Source organism: Lacerta agilis, chromosome Z, assembly GCF_009819535.1.
Source record: "Lacerta agilis isolate rLacAgi1 chromosome Z, rLacAgi1.pri, whole genome shotgun sequence".
Taxonomy (NCBI): Eukaryota; Metazoa; Chordata; class Lepidosauria; order Squamata; family Lacertidae; genus Lacerta; species Lacerta agilis.
In genome coordinates this window covers 41,987,889-41,998,478 of record NC_046331.1, presented here as the reverse complement: position 1 = coordinate 41,998,478, position 10,590 = coordinate 41,987,889, and the positions used below count along the sequence as shown (strand labels likewise).

The window sequence follows — 10,590 nt, the reverse complement described above, 5'->3', positions numbered from 1 at the left end:
TCAGGGAGGGTCATTCCCAGTGGATAAAGTGGTTGATTTGAATGACATCCTATGCCCTTTTAAAATGTGGGTTGGGGGGAGGCGTTATTGAGTTGTTGTTTCTATTTTGATTGCATATTTTGTGGTTTTGTATTTCGATTCTATTCTGTGAACCGCCCTGACACCTCTGGGTATAGGGTGGTATAGAAATTCAAATGATAATGATAATACAGAAAAGTTTATCCTGCCTCTTTCATGTCACTAGACCTGGTGGACTTCCAAAGAAGCGGAATGTTGGAATATTCAGGATGGGTAAAACAAAATGCTTAATGTAGCAGCACATAGTTAAACTGTTGAACTTGTTAGAATCATAGGCTTGTAGAGTTGGGAGGGACCCTCAGAGGGTCATCTAGTCCAACCCCCTGCAACGCAGGAATTCTTCCCATATAAGGCAGTGGTGGCCACCATCTTGGATGGCTTCAAGAGAGGATTTGGGGATAGGGCTACCAACGGCTACTAGGCCACAATGGCTCTGCTCTGCTTCCTGGGTCAGAGGCAGTACAATGCTTCTGAATACCAGTTGATGGAAACCACAGGAGGGGGGAAATGCTCTTGGGCAGTTTGTGGGTTTCCAAAAGGCATCTGGCTGGCCACTGTGAGAGCAGGATGCTGGTCTATACGGGCCATTGGGCTAACCCAGCACAGCTCCTCTTCTAGGCTGACCTAAAGCAAGCCCACTCCAGCACTTAATTTTGTTCCATTTCTAGACCACCAAACTAAATGTGAAGTAACATGATTGTCATTTGTCATTTATCCTTTTACACATGGTCATTAAGGAAGAAAAAAGGAAACCAAGTCCCTGCCCTCAAGGAGCTTGCAAGATTAGTTTTTAGCTGCAGTGGGATAGCCGTGGTATTCTGGGTATGCAGGGTTATGGTTTTTGTCTGAAATGAGCAGAGAAGACACCCAAAATCAGAACCCATGAACAAGACTTACATCTGTTTCTTTCTCAGCTGATAAACTAGAACTCCCTTCCCTGCACTGATGTTAGTAGGGGCAGGAATGAATTTATGTTCTATTTGCTATTGATTAGATTTCTTATATCTTTTCGGCGATTTTCATTCAAATGAATCCCAAAGCAGCTCAGAAACAATAAATAACAATAACATGATAGAACATAATAGAACTTCATAAATACAGTATAAATCATAAAAGGGACCCCTGACCATTAGGTCCAGCCGTGTCCAACTCTGGGGTTGCGGCACTCATCTTGCGTTAATGGCCGAGGGAGCCGGCGTACAGCTTCCTGGTCATGTGGCCGGCATGACAAAGCTGCTTCTGGCGAACCAGAGCAGCGCACGGAAACGCCGTTTACCTTCCCGCTGGAGCGGTACCTATTTATCTACTTGCACTTTGACGTGTTTTCGAACTGCTAGGTGGGCAGAAGCTGGGACTAAGCAACAGGAGCTCACCCCGTCGCAGGGATTCGAACCGCCGACCTGATCAGCAAGCCCTAGGCTCTGTGGTTTAACCCACAATGCCACCCGCATCCCATATAGAACACCACAAACACAAATACAACATATTAGTAAATAATCAGTGAAACCATTACTATATAAAACACTGTTAACTATCGGGAAGTTTTAAATGTTTGATGTTTTAGTATGTTCTGATATACAGTGGTACCTTGGTTCCCGAATGGCTTAGTGGTCAAACCAATCGGCTCCCGAATGCCGCAAACCCATAAGTAACTGTTCCAGTTTGTGAACGTTGTTTGGGAGCTGAATGTCCGATGTGGCTTCTGCAGCTTCTGATTGAGTGCAGGAAGCTCCTGCAGCCAATCGGAAGCCACGCTTTGGTTTTCGAACAGTTCCGGGAATCAAAGGGACTCCTGGAATGGATTAAGTTCAAGAACCAAGGTAACACTATATGCTGTGAGCCGCCCAGAGTGGCTAGGGAAACCCAGCCAGATGGGTGGGCTAACAACAACAACAACAACAACAACAACAATGCAGCAACTAAAAAAGTAATTAATCACAATTAAAGCAAAAGTCATATTATATAACTGACAAATGAACACATTTTAAATCTATAAAACTATATTAACAACATTGACAAAATAGTGTAAAAAAAGTTCATACTGTACACACATACTCTCCACTCTCATGACTCCTAAGCTCATTTAAATATACATCCACATAATGCCCACGGCAGCAACTCGCTCCTGAAGGTTCCTTGGACTGGAGGTGGGGCAGCAAAGGTGAAACCTTGGGGTGTGTCCTCAAGGTTTTTAGGAGGGGAAAATAATCTCCCAAACTCAAACATGTGGGAGGATCTTCAGCCAAATGCATGACTGCTTGACAGTCACAAATGGGCAATGGCACCATGGAATTTCAGAACTTGTAGAGAGGGGACTCTGTGATGCCATATCCCCAAACTTGGTGGCAGAAAAAATACAATGGTTTAATCCATAACCTCTTCCTTCCTGCCACTGTACGCTTCTCCCACCTGCAATGGGGCAAGTTGTCTGTGAGCTCTCATCCAGAGAGTTCACTCGTTTTGAACTGGACTTCTGTAACTTTTAAGGATTATTGCCTGCCTGAATTTCATCACTGAATCCTGGCAAGACTTTTAATGTGAGTAAACTTTATTTTCTCATTTACTTAAACAGCCTGAGAGTGATTTTCTTTCTTTCTTTCTTTCTTTCTTTCTTTCTTTCTTTCTTTCTTTCTTTCTTTCTTTCTTCATTTAATTCTTCACCATGACTGCCTCCAAGAAATAACATTGGAAACCCCCCCCCCCCCCCGAGAGAGATACATACAGGGACTATGGTAAAGCAGAATTGAAAAATCCCAGGAGTGAGGAACAAAAGTAGAACTGCAGAAGGTATATCTTTTCTTCTTTGAGTTTTAAACTGAGAAAGTCCCTTGGAATTGTAACAGATTTTGTCTCAAATACAGACTAACAAGAATGAACAGGAGGACTACAATAAAAAACTTTCACTACAGGACGCTGTACACACCTGTTGTAAAAACCCTTCCCTCAAAACCGCCTTAATCACTGTGTCTATTTGCTTGCTTGCTGAGCTTCTGGTAAATCTGAGCTTGTCTATGGAGAAGGACATAGATCTTCTCCTTTATCCAGTCTTTATTGTATGGCTGGTGTGTCTGAGTATCAACACAATAAACAGTCAGTCAAGTCATCAATGAAATCAAATAACTAGCTAATATCATATGTAACTGAAGGGCTGTTGGGATTCATTCTCTTCAGATGCTCTTCATACATTTTACAGACTCCTTCCATGCATTCATTCATTCACTCACCGGCTAATAATCAGCATTAGTCCTGCCTTCTGGTCATTTGGGTAGGTTGAACAAGCAAAATTGTGTGAGACATGGTGACTTGTTCAGTTGGGCTCAGGCACGAAGCACCAAGTGATTTTCTGATTAAGAGGGAAACATAAAAGGAAAAGATGACCCAAGTCTGCCTAAGCATCCTTGGATAACATAATTGTTCTAGAACAGGGGTCAGCAACCTTTTTCAGCCATGGGCCGGTCCACCGTCCCTCAGATCATGTGGTGGGCCAGACTATATTTTGAAGGAAAAAAGAAGAACAAATTCCTATGCCCAACAAATAACCCAGAGATGCATTTTAAATAAAACCACACATTCTACTCATGTAAAAACACACTGATTCCTGGACCGTCCGCAGGCTGGATTGAGAAGGTGATTGGGCCACGTCCGGCCCCCGGGCCTTAGGTTGCCTACCCCTGTTCTAGAAGGTTATGCAACCTTGTTCTAAAAGCTTCTAAACATAAGCTGTTCACGGATTGTGATATTAGTCTCCTGAAATACGTATTTATCCCACACACATGGGAAAAAGAGGAAAGATAAATAATAAATAAAATATCCTCTGCTACTCATCTAGATCCATCCAACAGCAATAACAGAAGCAGCAGCAGCAACAAAACCAAAACAGACCAATGAGAGATTCCTGTTAGCAGGGGCATAATTAGGTGTTGGTCAGGTTGGCCCCTTCCAAGGGTGCAGGCCAGGAGGGGGACGATGACAAAAATTGTACCTTTCCACTCTGCTTTGGGGTGTCTAGGAGCCTGCCTGTCATGTCTGGAATCAGATGCAGGTCAGCAATAAAGGGACCAGATCTGCATTATCAGTGAAGTTAACTATTCAAGGAAACAAACATACAACTCGGCCTGGTGGTCTCAGCAACACTTCCCAATAGGTCTTGCCCCTATGGAACAGTTGCCAGGACTGAAGGTCCGTGCCTCCCATCCTCTCTAAAGGCTCATCCTCTCCTGGATGTCTCCCAAGCAGGCCTCAAACTGTGTCTGTGCATCTCTGGCCCATGTTCTGCTGTTCTCATTAGGTACTCTGTGAGTTCTTGGAGACTTGGGGAAGGGGAGCTTGTCGTAGTAGGAGAGAAAGACTCTGTGGATTCTTCAGCAGTCCCTTGACACACACACACACACACACACACACACACACACACACACACACTTCAGCCTCGGAGCCTGAACTGCTCCTGTCACAGACTCTTAAAGGTAAAGGTAAAGGGACCCCTGACCATCAGGTCCAGTCGTGTCCGACTCTGGGGTTGCGGCGCTCATCTCGCTCTATAGGCCGAGGGAGCCGGCGTTTGTCCGCAGACAGCTTCCGGGTCATGTGGCCAGCATGACAAAGCCGCTTCTGGCTAACCAGAGCAGCGCACGGAAACGCCGTTTACCTTCCCGCTGGAGCGGTCCCTATTTATCTACTTGCACTTTGACGTGCTTTCGAACTGCTAGGTGGGCAGGAGCTAGGACCGAACAACAGGAGCTCACCCCGTCGCAGGGATTCGAACCGCCGACCTTCTGATCGGCAAGCCCTAGACTCTGTGGTTTAACCCACAGCGCCACCTGGGTCCCCTGTCACAGACTCTTACTGCTCACTAAACCCTGCTGCCCCTTTGGAATTTGGCACCTCCTCCCAATCTTCTCCATCTGGCCTCTCCTCAGTGTCCCATCACAAATCAACCAGCTCTGAGCCTTCCTCCCCTATTCATCACCAGTCCCTGACATCAACCACCACTCTGCACACTCTGCGACCACTCCTTCACTGCTCTAGAAGTGAAGGGGTGGGGTGTGCCAATACAGCTCCTTGCTAAGGGTGCAATGGAGCCCAGGTATGTGCTGCCTGTTAGGTGGATTTGTAGCTGGCTGAATGACCGAACCCAAATAGTGCTCACTAATGGTTTCTCATCATCATGCGGGAAAGTGACAAGTGGGGTGCTGCAAGGTTCTGTCCTGGGCCCAGCATTGTTTAACATCTTTATAAATAACTTGGATGAAGGAATTGAGGGGAAGTTCATCAAATTTGTAGATGACGCCAAACAGGAAGAGGTAGCTATTGCTGCAGAAGACGGAATCGGGATTCAAAATGAATTTAACAGATTGGAGAACTGGGTTTGAGCTAACAAAATTAATTTCAGTAGGGACAAAAGTCAGTTTCTGCACTTAGGCAGGAAGAACCAGATGCACAAATATAAGATGGGGAACACCTGGCTTGCTGGAAGTGCACGTGAAAAGGAACTAGGGGTCTTAGTGGAGCTTAAAATGTGTCAACAGTGTGGTGCAGCAGCAGCAGCAAAAAAAGCTAATCCGATTCTAGGTTGCATCAACAGAAGTACAGTGTCCAGATCAAGGGAAGTAATAGTATGACTCTGTTCTGATCTGCCCAGACAACACCTGGAATACTGTGTCCAGTTCTGGGCACCACAATTTAAGAAGGATACTGACAAACTGGAAGGTGTGCAGAAGAGAGCAACCAAGAAGATCAAGGATCTGGAAACCAAGCCTTATGACAAATGGTTGAAGGGGCTGGGTATATTTAGCCTGGAAAAAGGAGACTGAAAAGTGATATGATATCTCAATGATATGTCGCATGGAAGAGGAGACAAGCTTGTTTTCTTCTGCTCTGGAGGGAAGGACTCGAACCATTGGATTCAAGGTGCAAGAAAGGAGATTCTGAGTAAACATCAGGAAGAACTTTCTGAGCTATTTGACAGTGAAGCATTCTGCTTTGGGAGGTGGTTCTTTTGCTGTACGCAACCCATCTAAGAAACCCAGGCATGGAAACTCCGTTCCCCATCAGCGCCACAAGATAACAAAAAGTAAGAGGAGCAGCAGAGACCATCTGGTTGAATGCTCCAGCCTAGGTTTTTAATGGCGCAGCAGTTTATACCAGGCTGTGTTCTTTCTCCTCCAAACCCACCCACCCACCCGGTTCAACCACCCCATCCTTCTGTGAAATGAACAGCTGTAATTGAAAAGCAAAGTCTCTTCCCCAGTTTACAGGAAGAGGTGCTGTTAAGAGCTGTAGCCATCTCATTCGCTTCCTATTGCAGGGGCAGGCTTCTATTGTCTGTCTTTTAGAGCTAATTTCTTCCCTGATCAAAAGGCCCACATCACTGAAAAGGTAGTAATGACTATTCATTTGCTTGCAACCTCCATTCTGTGGGCTGCCTTGTGCTTTATTTAGAGAACTGCTTTCCCCCACCACCACACGTTCCTCTCTTTTGCTTAAAAAGAAAAGGAGGCAGGAGTTCGTTTATAGCCTCTCTAATGTCAATTAAAGTAGGCTATATTTTAATTATTTCTCCCTTAGAGAACCCTTTTCAGGATCTCAGTTTGCTATGATGTTGAGGGGAGGCTCACTTGGGAAACAATATATAATCCACTGTTCCCCACAACAGTATGTGGACTGACATGTATTGAGAGGGGAATATAATGTCATGAATGAAGAGAATTCACTTACAACCCACTGGCAAGTTAGATTTGTACAATTAGCAATTTCTGATTTCACTAATAATAATCAGAAATAATAATAATAATAATAATAATAATAATAATAATAAAGAGGTGAGTCTTTATTGCTAGGAAATATTGTGGGTTGTTCAGTGCAGAAACAAAACAGAAAATGTGGTGGTGGGGGTTGAGCTTTCACACAAAAGGGTTCTTATAAATTGTGGGTGGACAATGTTTTGGAAGGGGGAGTGTTTAGAAGGGGGCAAAGCTGCATGTCTCTTCTTGCTTTATTTTGATCTGGACAGAAAACAGTAATTTATCATTATGGCAACAATCAAAAGTAAGCGAACCATTTGGAAGGAAAGCAATGTCATAGGAGTGGGGGAAGCAACCACTCGAAATCACTTTGAGCTTTGACACATAGGCACACAAATTGTGTAACAAAAATGGACAGCACAGAAATGAAAGCTGAGTTCCAATGCACACAAGGATAATGGCATTGCATTGCATTTACTTCAGATATAAAAATAATAACTAAAAAAACAACAAAAACAGGTGACAAGTTTCTTTTATGTACAATTCCCAACCAAAGGTAATTTATTTATCCAGAAATGTTCAGTGGCATTTATTTCTAGACTAGGCTCTACCTGTAGGTGAACTCACCCATGCCATGACATTGGACAAAAGTTCCCTCTGCTTCAGTTTAACATGTTTTTCATTGTCAGTAGCCAAATTAGTTACACCAACAAATAATTGGCCAGTGGGGGTGGAGGGAGAGCACTAGGGTTGGCAGATTTCTAAATGGCCCTTGTAGCTGTGCCTCTAGCAGCAGTTTAATGGCAAGTGGTAAAAGGCATTGCCCTGCTGTACAAAGTTTTGGCACATTGGTTTCTGCAGATCAAACTAGGGCAAGCCTACCAGGTTTTCTTTCAGTTGGCATTCTAAAAGGTGGAATCTTAATTAGCACTGCCCTTTTGGGCCTGATTTATTTCCTATTTAATATTTATTTATAAAATCCCTGGACATCTGAGGGAGAAACTAACAAAGGCAAGGACATGTTAACTCAACATTTATTGTAACTCTGTGTGAGTTGTGGTTCTTCAGGGCTATGGAGCATTGCTAGATGACAAATAAAAACTTTGTGGGTGGAGTGATACGGGCAGTGTTTTCTTTGTGCAAGGTGGTGGGTGCTTTGCAAATAAATAATAAAATTCAATTATTTTTCTGTACACTGTAGAGGGTTTTGTTCACACAAACACCTGGGTATATATGTATATAGTCAATTTTTTAAAAAGCATCTAAATAAATATATAGTCTCCCAGATCAGCTTACGTACAATCAGTTCAAACAAGACTGTCTTTGTTCACAGACTTACAATCTTAAAAAAGCAACAACACAAAAGGGAAAAGTAACAGGGGTGAAATTGGAAAAAAAAGCAAACTGAGGCATACAAAAAGCCCAGGGGTTCGAGGTGCCTGTTGAAACTAGTCTTTAAACTGAAATGAAAGTATGAAGTACTGTATGAAGCTGGAGATTCACACAATCATAGAATTGCAAAGTAGGAAGGCACCCTGCAATGCAGGAATCTCAACTAAAGCATCATGACAGTTGGCAATCCAGCCTCTGCTTATAAAGTCATCCACTGCTGAACAGCTCTTGCTGTCAGAAAGTTCTTCCTGATGTTTAGCCAGAATCTCCTTTTTTGTACCTTGGATCCAATCTTTCATATGACAGTCCCTTAAGATATTTGAAGATGGCTATCATATCTCCTCTCAGTCTCTTCTTTTCCAGGCTAAACATACCCAGCTCCTTCAATTGTTCCTCATAAGGCTTGGTTTCCAGACCCTTGATCTTATTGGTTGCTCTCTTCTGCATACATTCCAGCTTGTCAATATCCTTCTTAAATTGTGGTGCTCAGAACTGGACACTGTACGCCAGGTGTGGTCTGGCTAAGTCAGAACAGAGTGGTACTATTGCTTCCCTTGATTTGGGACACTGGACTTTTACTAATGCAGCCTAGAATAGAACTAGCTTTTTCTGCTGTTGCATCATTCAGTTGACTCATGTTAAGCCTGTAGTCTACAAAGTTCCATTGATCCATTTCACATATGCTAGTGGCAAGCCAGGTGTCCCCATCTTCTATCTGTGCAGCTGGTACTTCCTGCCTAAGTGTAGGACCTACATTTGTCCATATCAAAATTCATTTTCTTACCTTTCGCCAAATTCTCCAATCTGTTAAGGTCATCTTGAATCCCGATTCCATCTTCTGCAGCACTAGCTACCTCTTCCTGTTTGGCGTCATCTACAAATTTGATGAACTTCTCAATTCCTTCATCCAAGTTATTTATAAAGATCTTAAACAATGCTGGGCCCAGGACAGAACCTTGCAGCACCCCACTTGTCCAAGTTGTTTATAAAGATGTTGAACAACAATAGGCACTGGACATAACCCCGTGGCAGCTCACTTGTCATTTCCCCCCAGGATGATGAGGAGCCATTAATGGCTGGGAAAAAATGCTTTTGTTTTATTCTTGCTTCATGGGTTTTAGGACTGACATTGTTTATTAACAATCCTGAAATCTTCTGGGCAGCTATTCATAGCAGAGTAGAGGTTCACATTGGGGACTTCCAGATACACAACCAACAGCAGATTCCTCTGCATTTATTCAGAAGGAAGCCTTGCTGGGTTCCTGTATAGAGGGCCATCACTCAGGGGGACAGTACAGGCTTTCCTGATTCAATCCTGGGGATCTCCAGGTTCTGGAATTGCAAGCTGAAAAGTTAGCAAGGTGAAAGATGGGTCATGGGCCTTTGTCAGTGGTGGCTCCCCACTTATGGAATGCCCTCCTTGGGGAGGTGCACCTATCTCCTATCATTATTAAATTTCAGGGAGAATTTGAAAACATTTCTGGGCATCTTGTGCCTGAAGAATCCTGCTCCTGGCAACCCTGACATCACTGGATGGAAGAATGTTTCTAGCTGAAATTGCTTTTAGAAGATTTTCACTGTACCGGTAATTATTTTAGAATATGAGTTTCAAAGTGCATTTGTTTTGCATTTAAATTGCGTATCTGTTTTTCCACCCTGGGATCCTTTGGCTAGAAATTAACTAAAAAAATTAAATGGATGAATGCTGTGAAAATAATATAATAATAATAATAATAATAATAATAAATCATACATTGCCATTCTTGTTGTAGAATAATTTTTAAATTGCTTTCTTCTCAGTTTAAGATGCCTGTAACAAACAATCTGAACGTTACCCAACCTCCAAAGAAAAATTCCATGTATATACAGTGTGAAAGTGCAGCCAAACACTTCAGTTTACAAACAGATTAGGACTGTTTACAACAGTTAGGTGTTTTCTACTCTGTGTTTTAACAGCTTGTCCCTGAGTGAGCCACAGGTGGTGGTGAGAGGGCAACACTGTCATTTCCAGAGTACTGAATAAACATGAAACATACAGTTTCAAAGTTGCCATTGGTCTTGGTGTTCCTAGAAGTGGGGGAGACAAAAACTTCCCCCCAGCAGTGCATCAAAGTGAGCTGTGTTGGGACTTGGATTGGGATTCAGGTGACTTGGATACAGTTCCACCTGTATCTTGGTTTCCCTGTGTGAAAGACAGCTTCTGCTTGGCTTTGTTATACAGTGGCACCTTGGTTTAAGAACAACTTAGTTTATGAACAACTTGGATTAAGAATGCTGCAAATGTTCTGCTTCCTGTTGAGTATAAATTGAGTCCCCGCTGCTATGGGAAAGCACGCCTTGGTTTAAGAATGCTTTGGTTTAAGAATGGACTTCCGGAATG

General features: G+C 43.2%; 1 pseudogene; it reads right to left on the bottom strand.

Moving 5' to 3' along the window:
* Positions 1–3,032: 3,032 nt before the first annotated feature.
* On the bottom strand, positions 3,033–3,375 carry LOC117039905 (annotated as a pseudogene).
* Between the last annotated feature and the right edge of the window lie 7,215 nt (positions 3,376–10,590).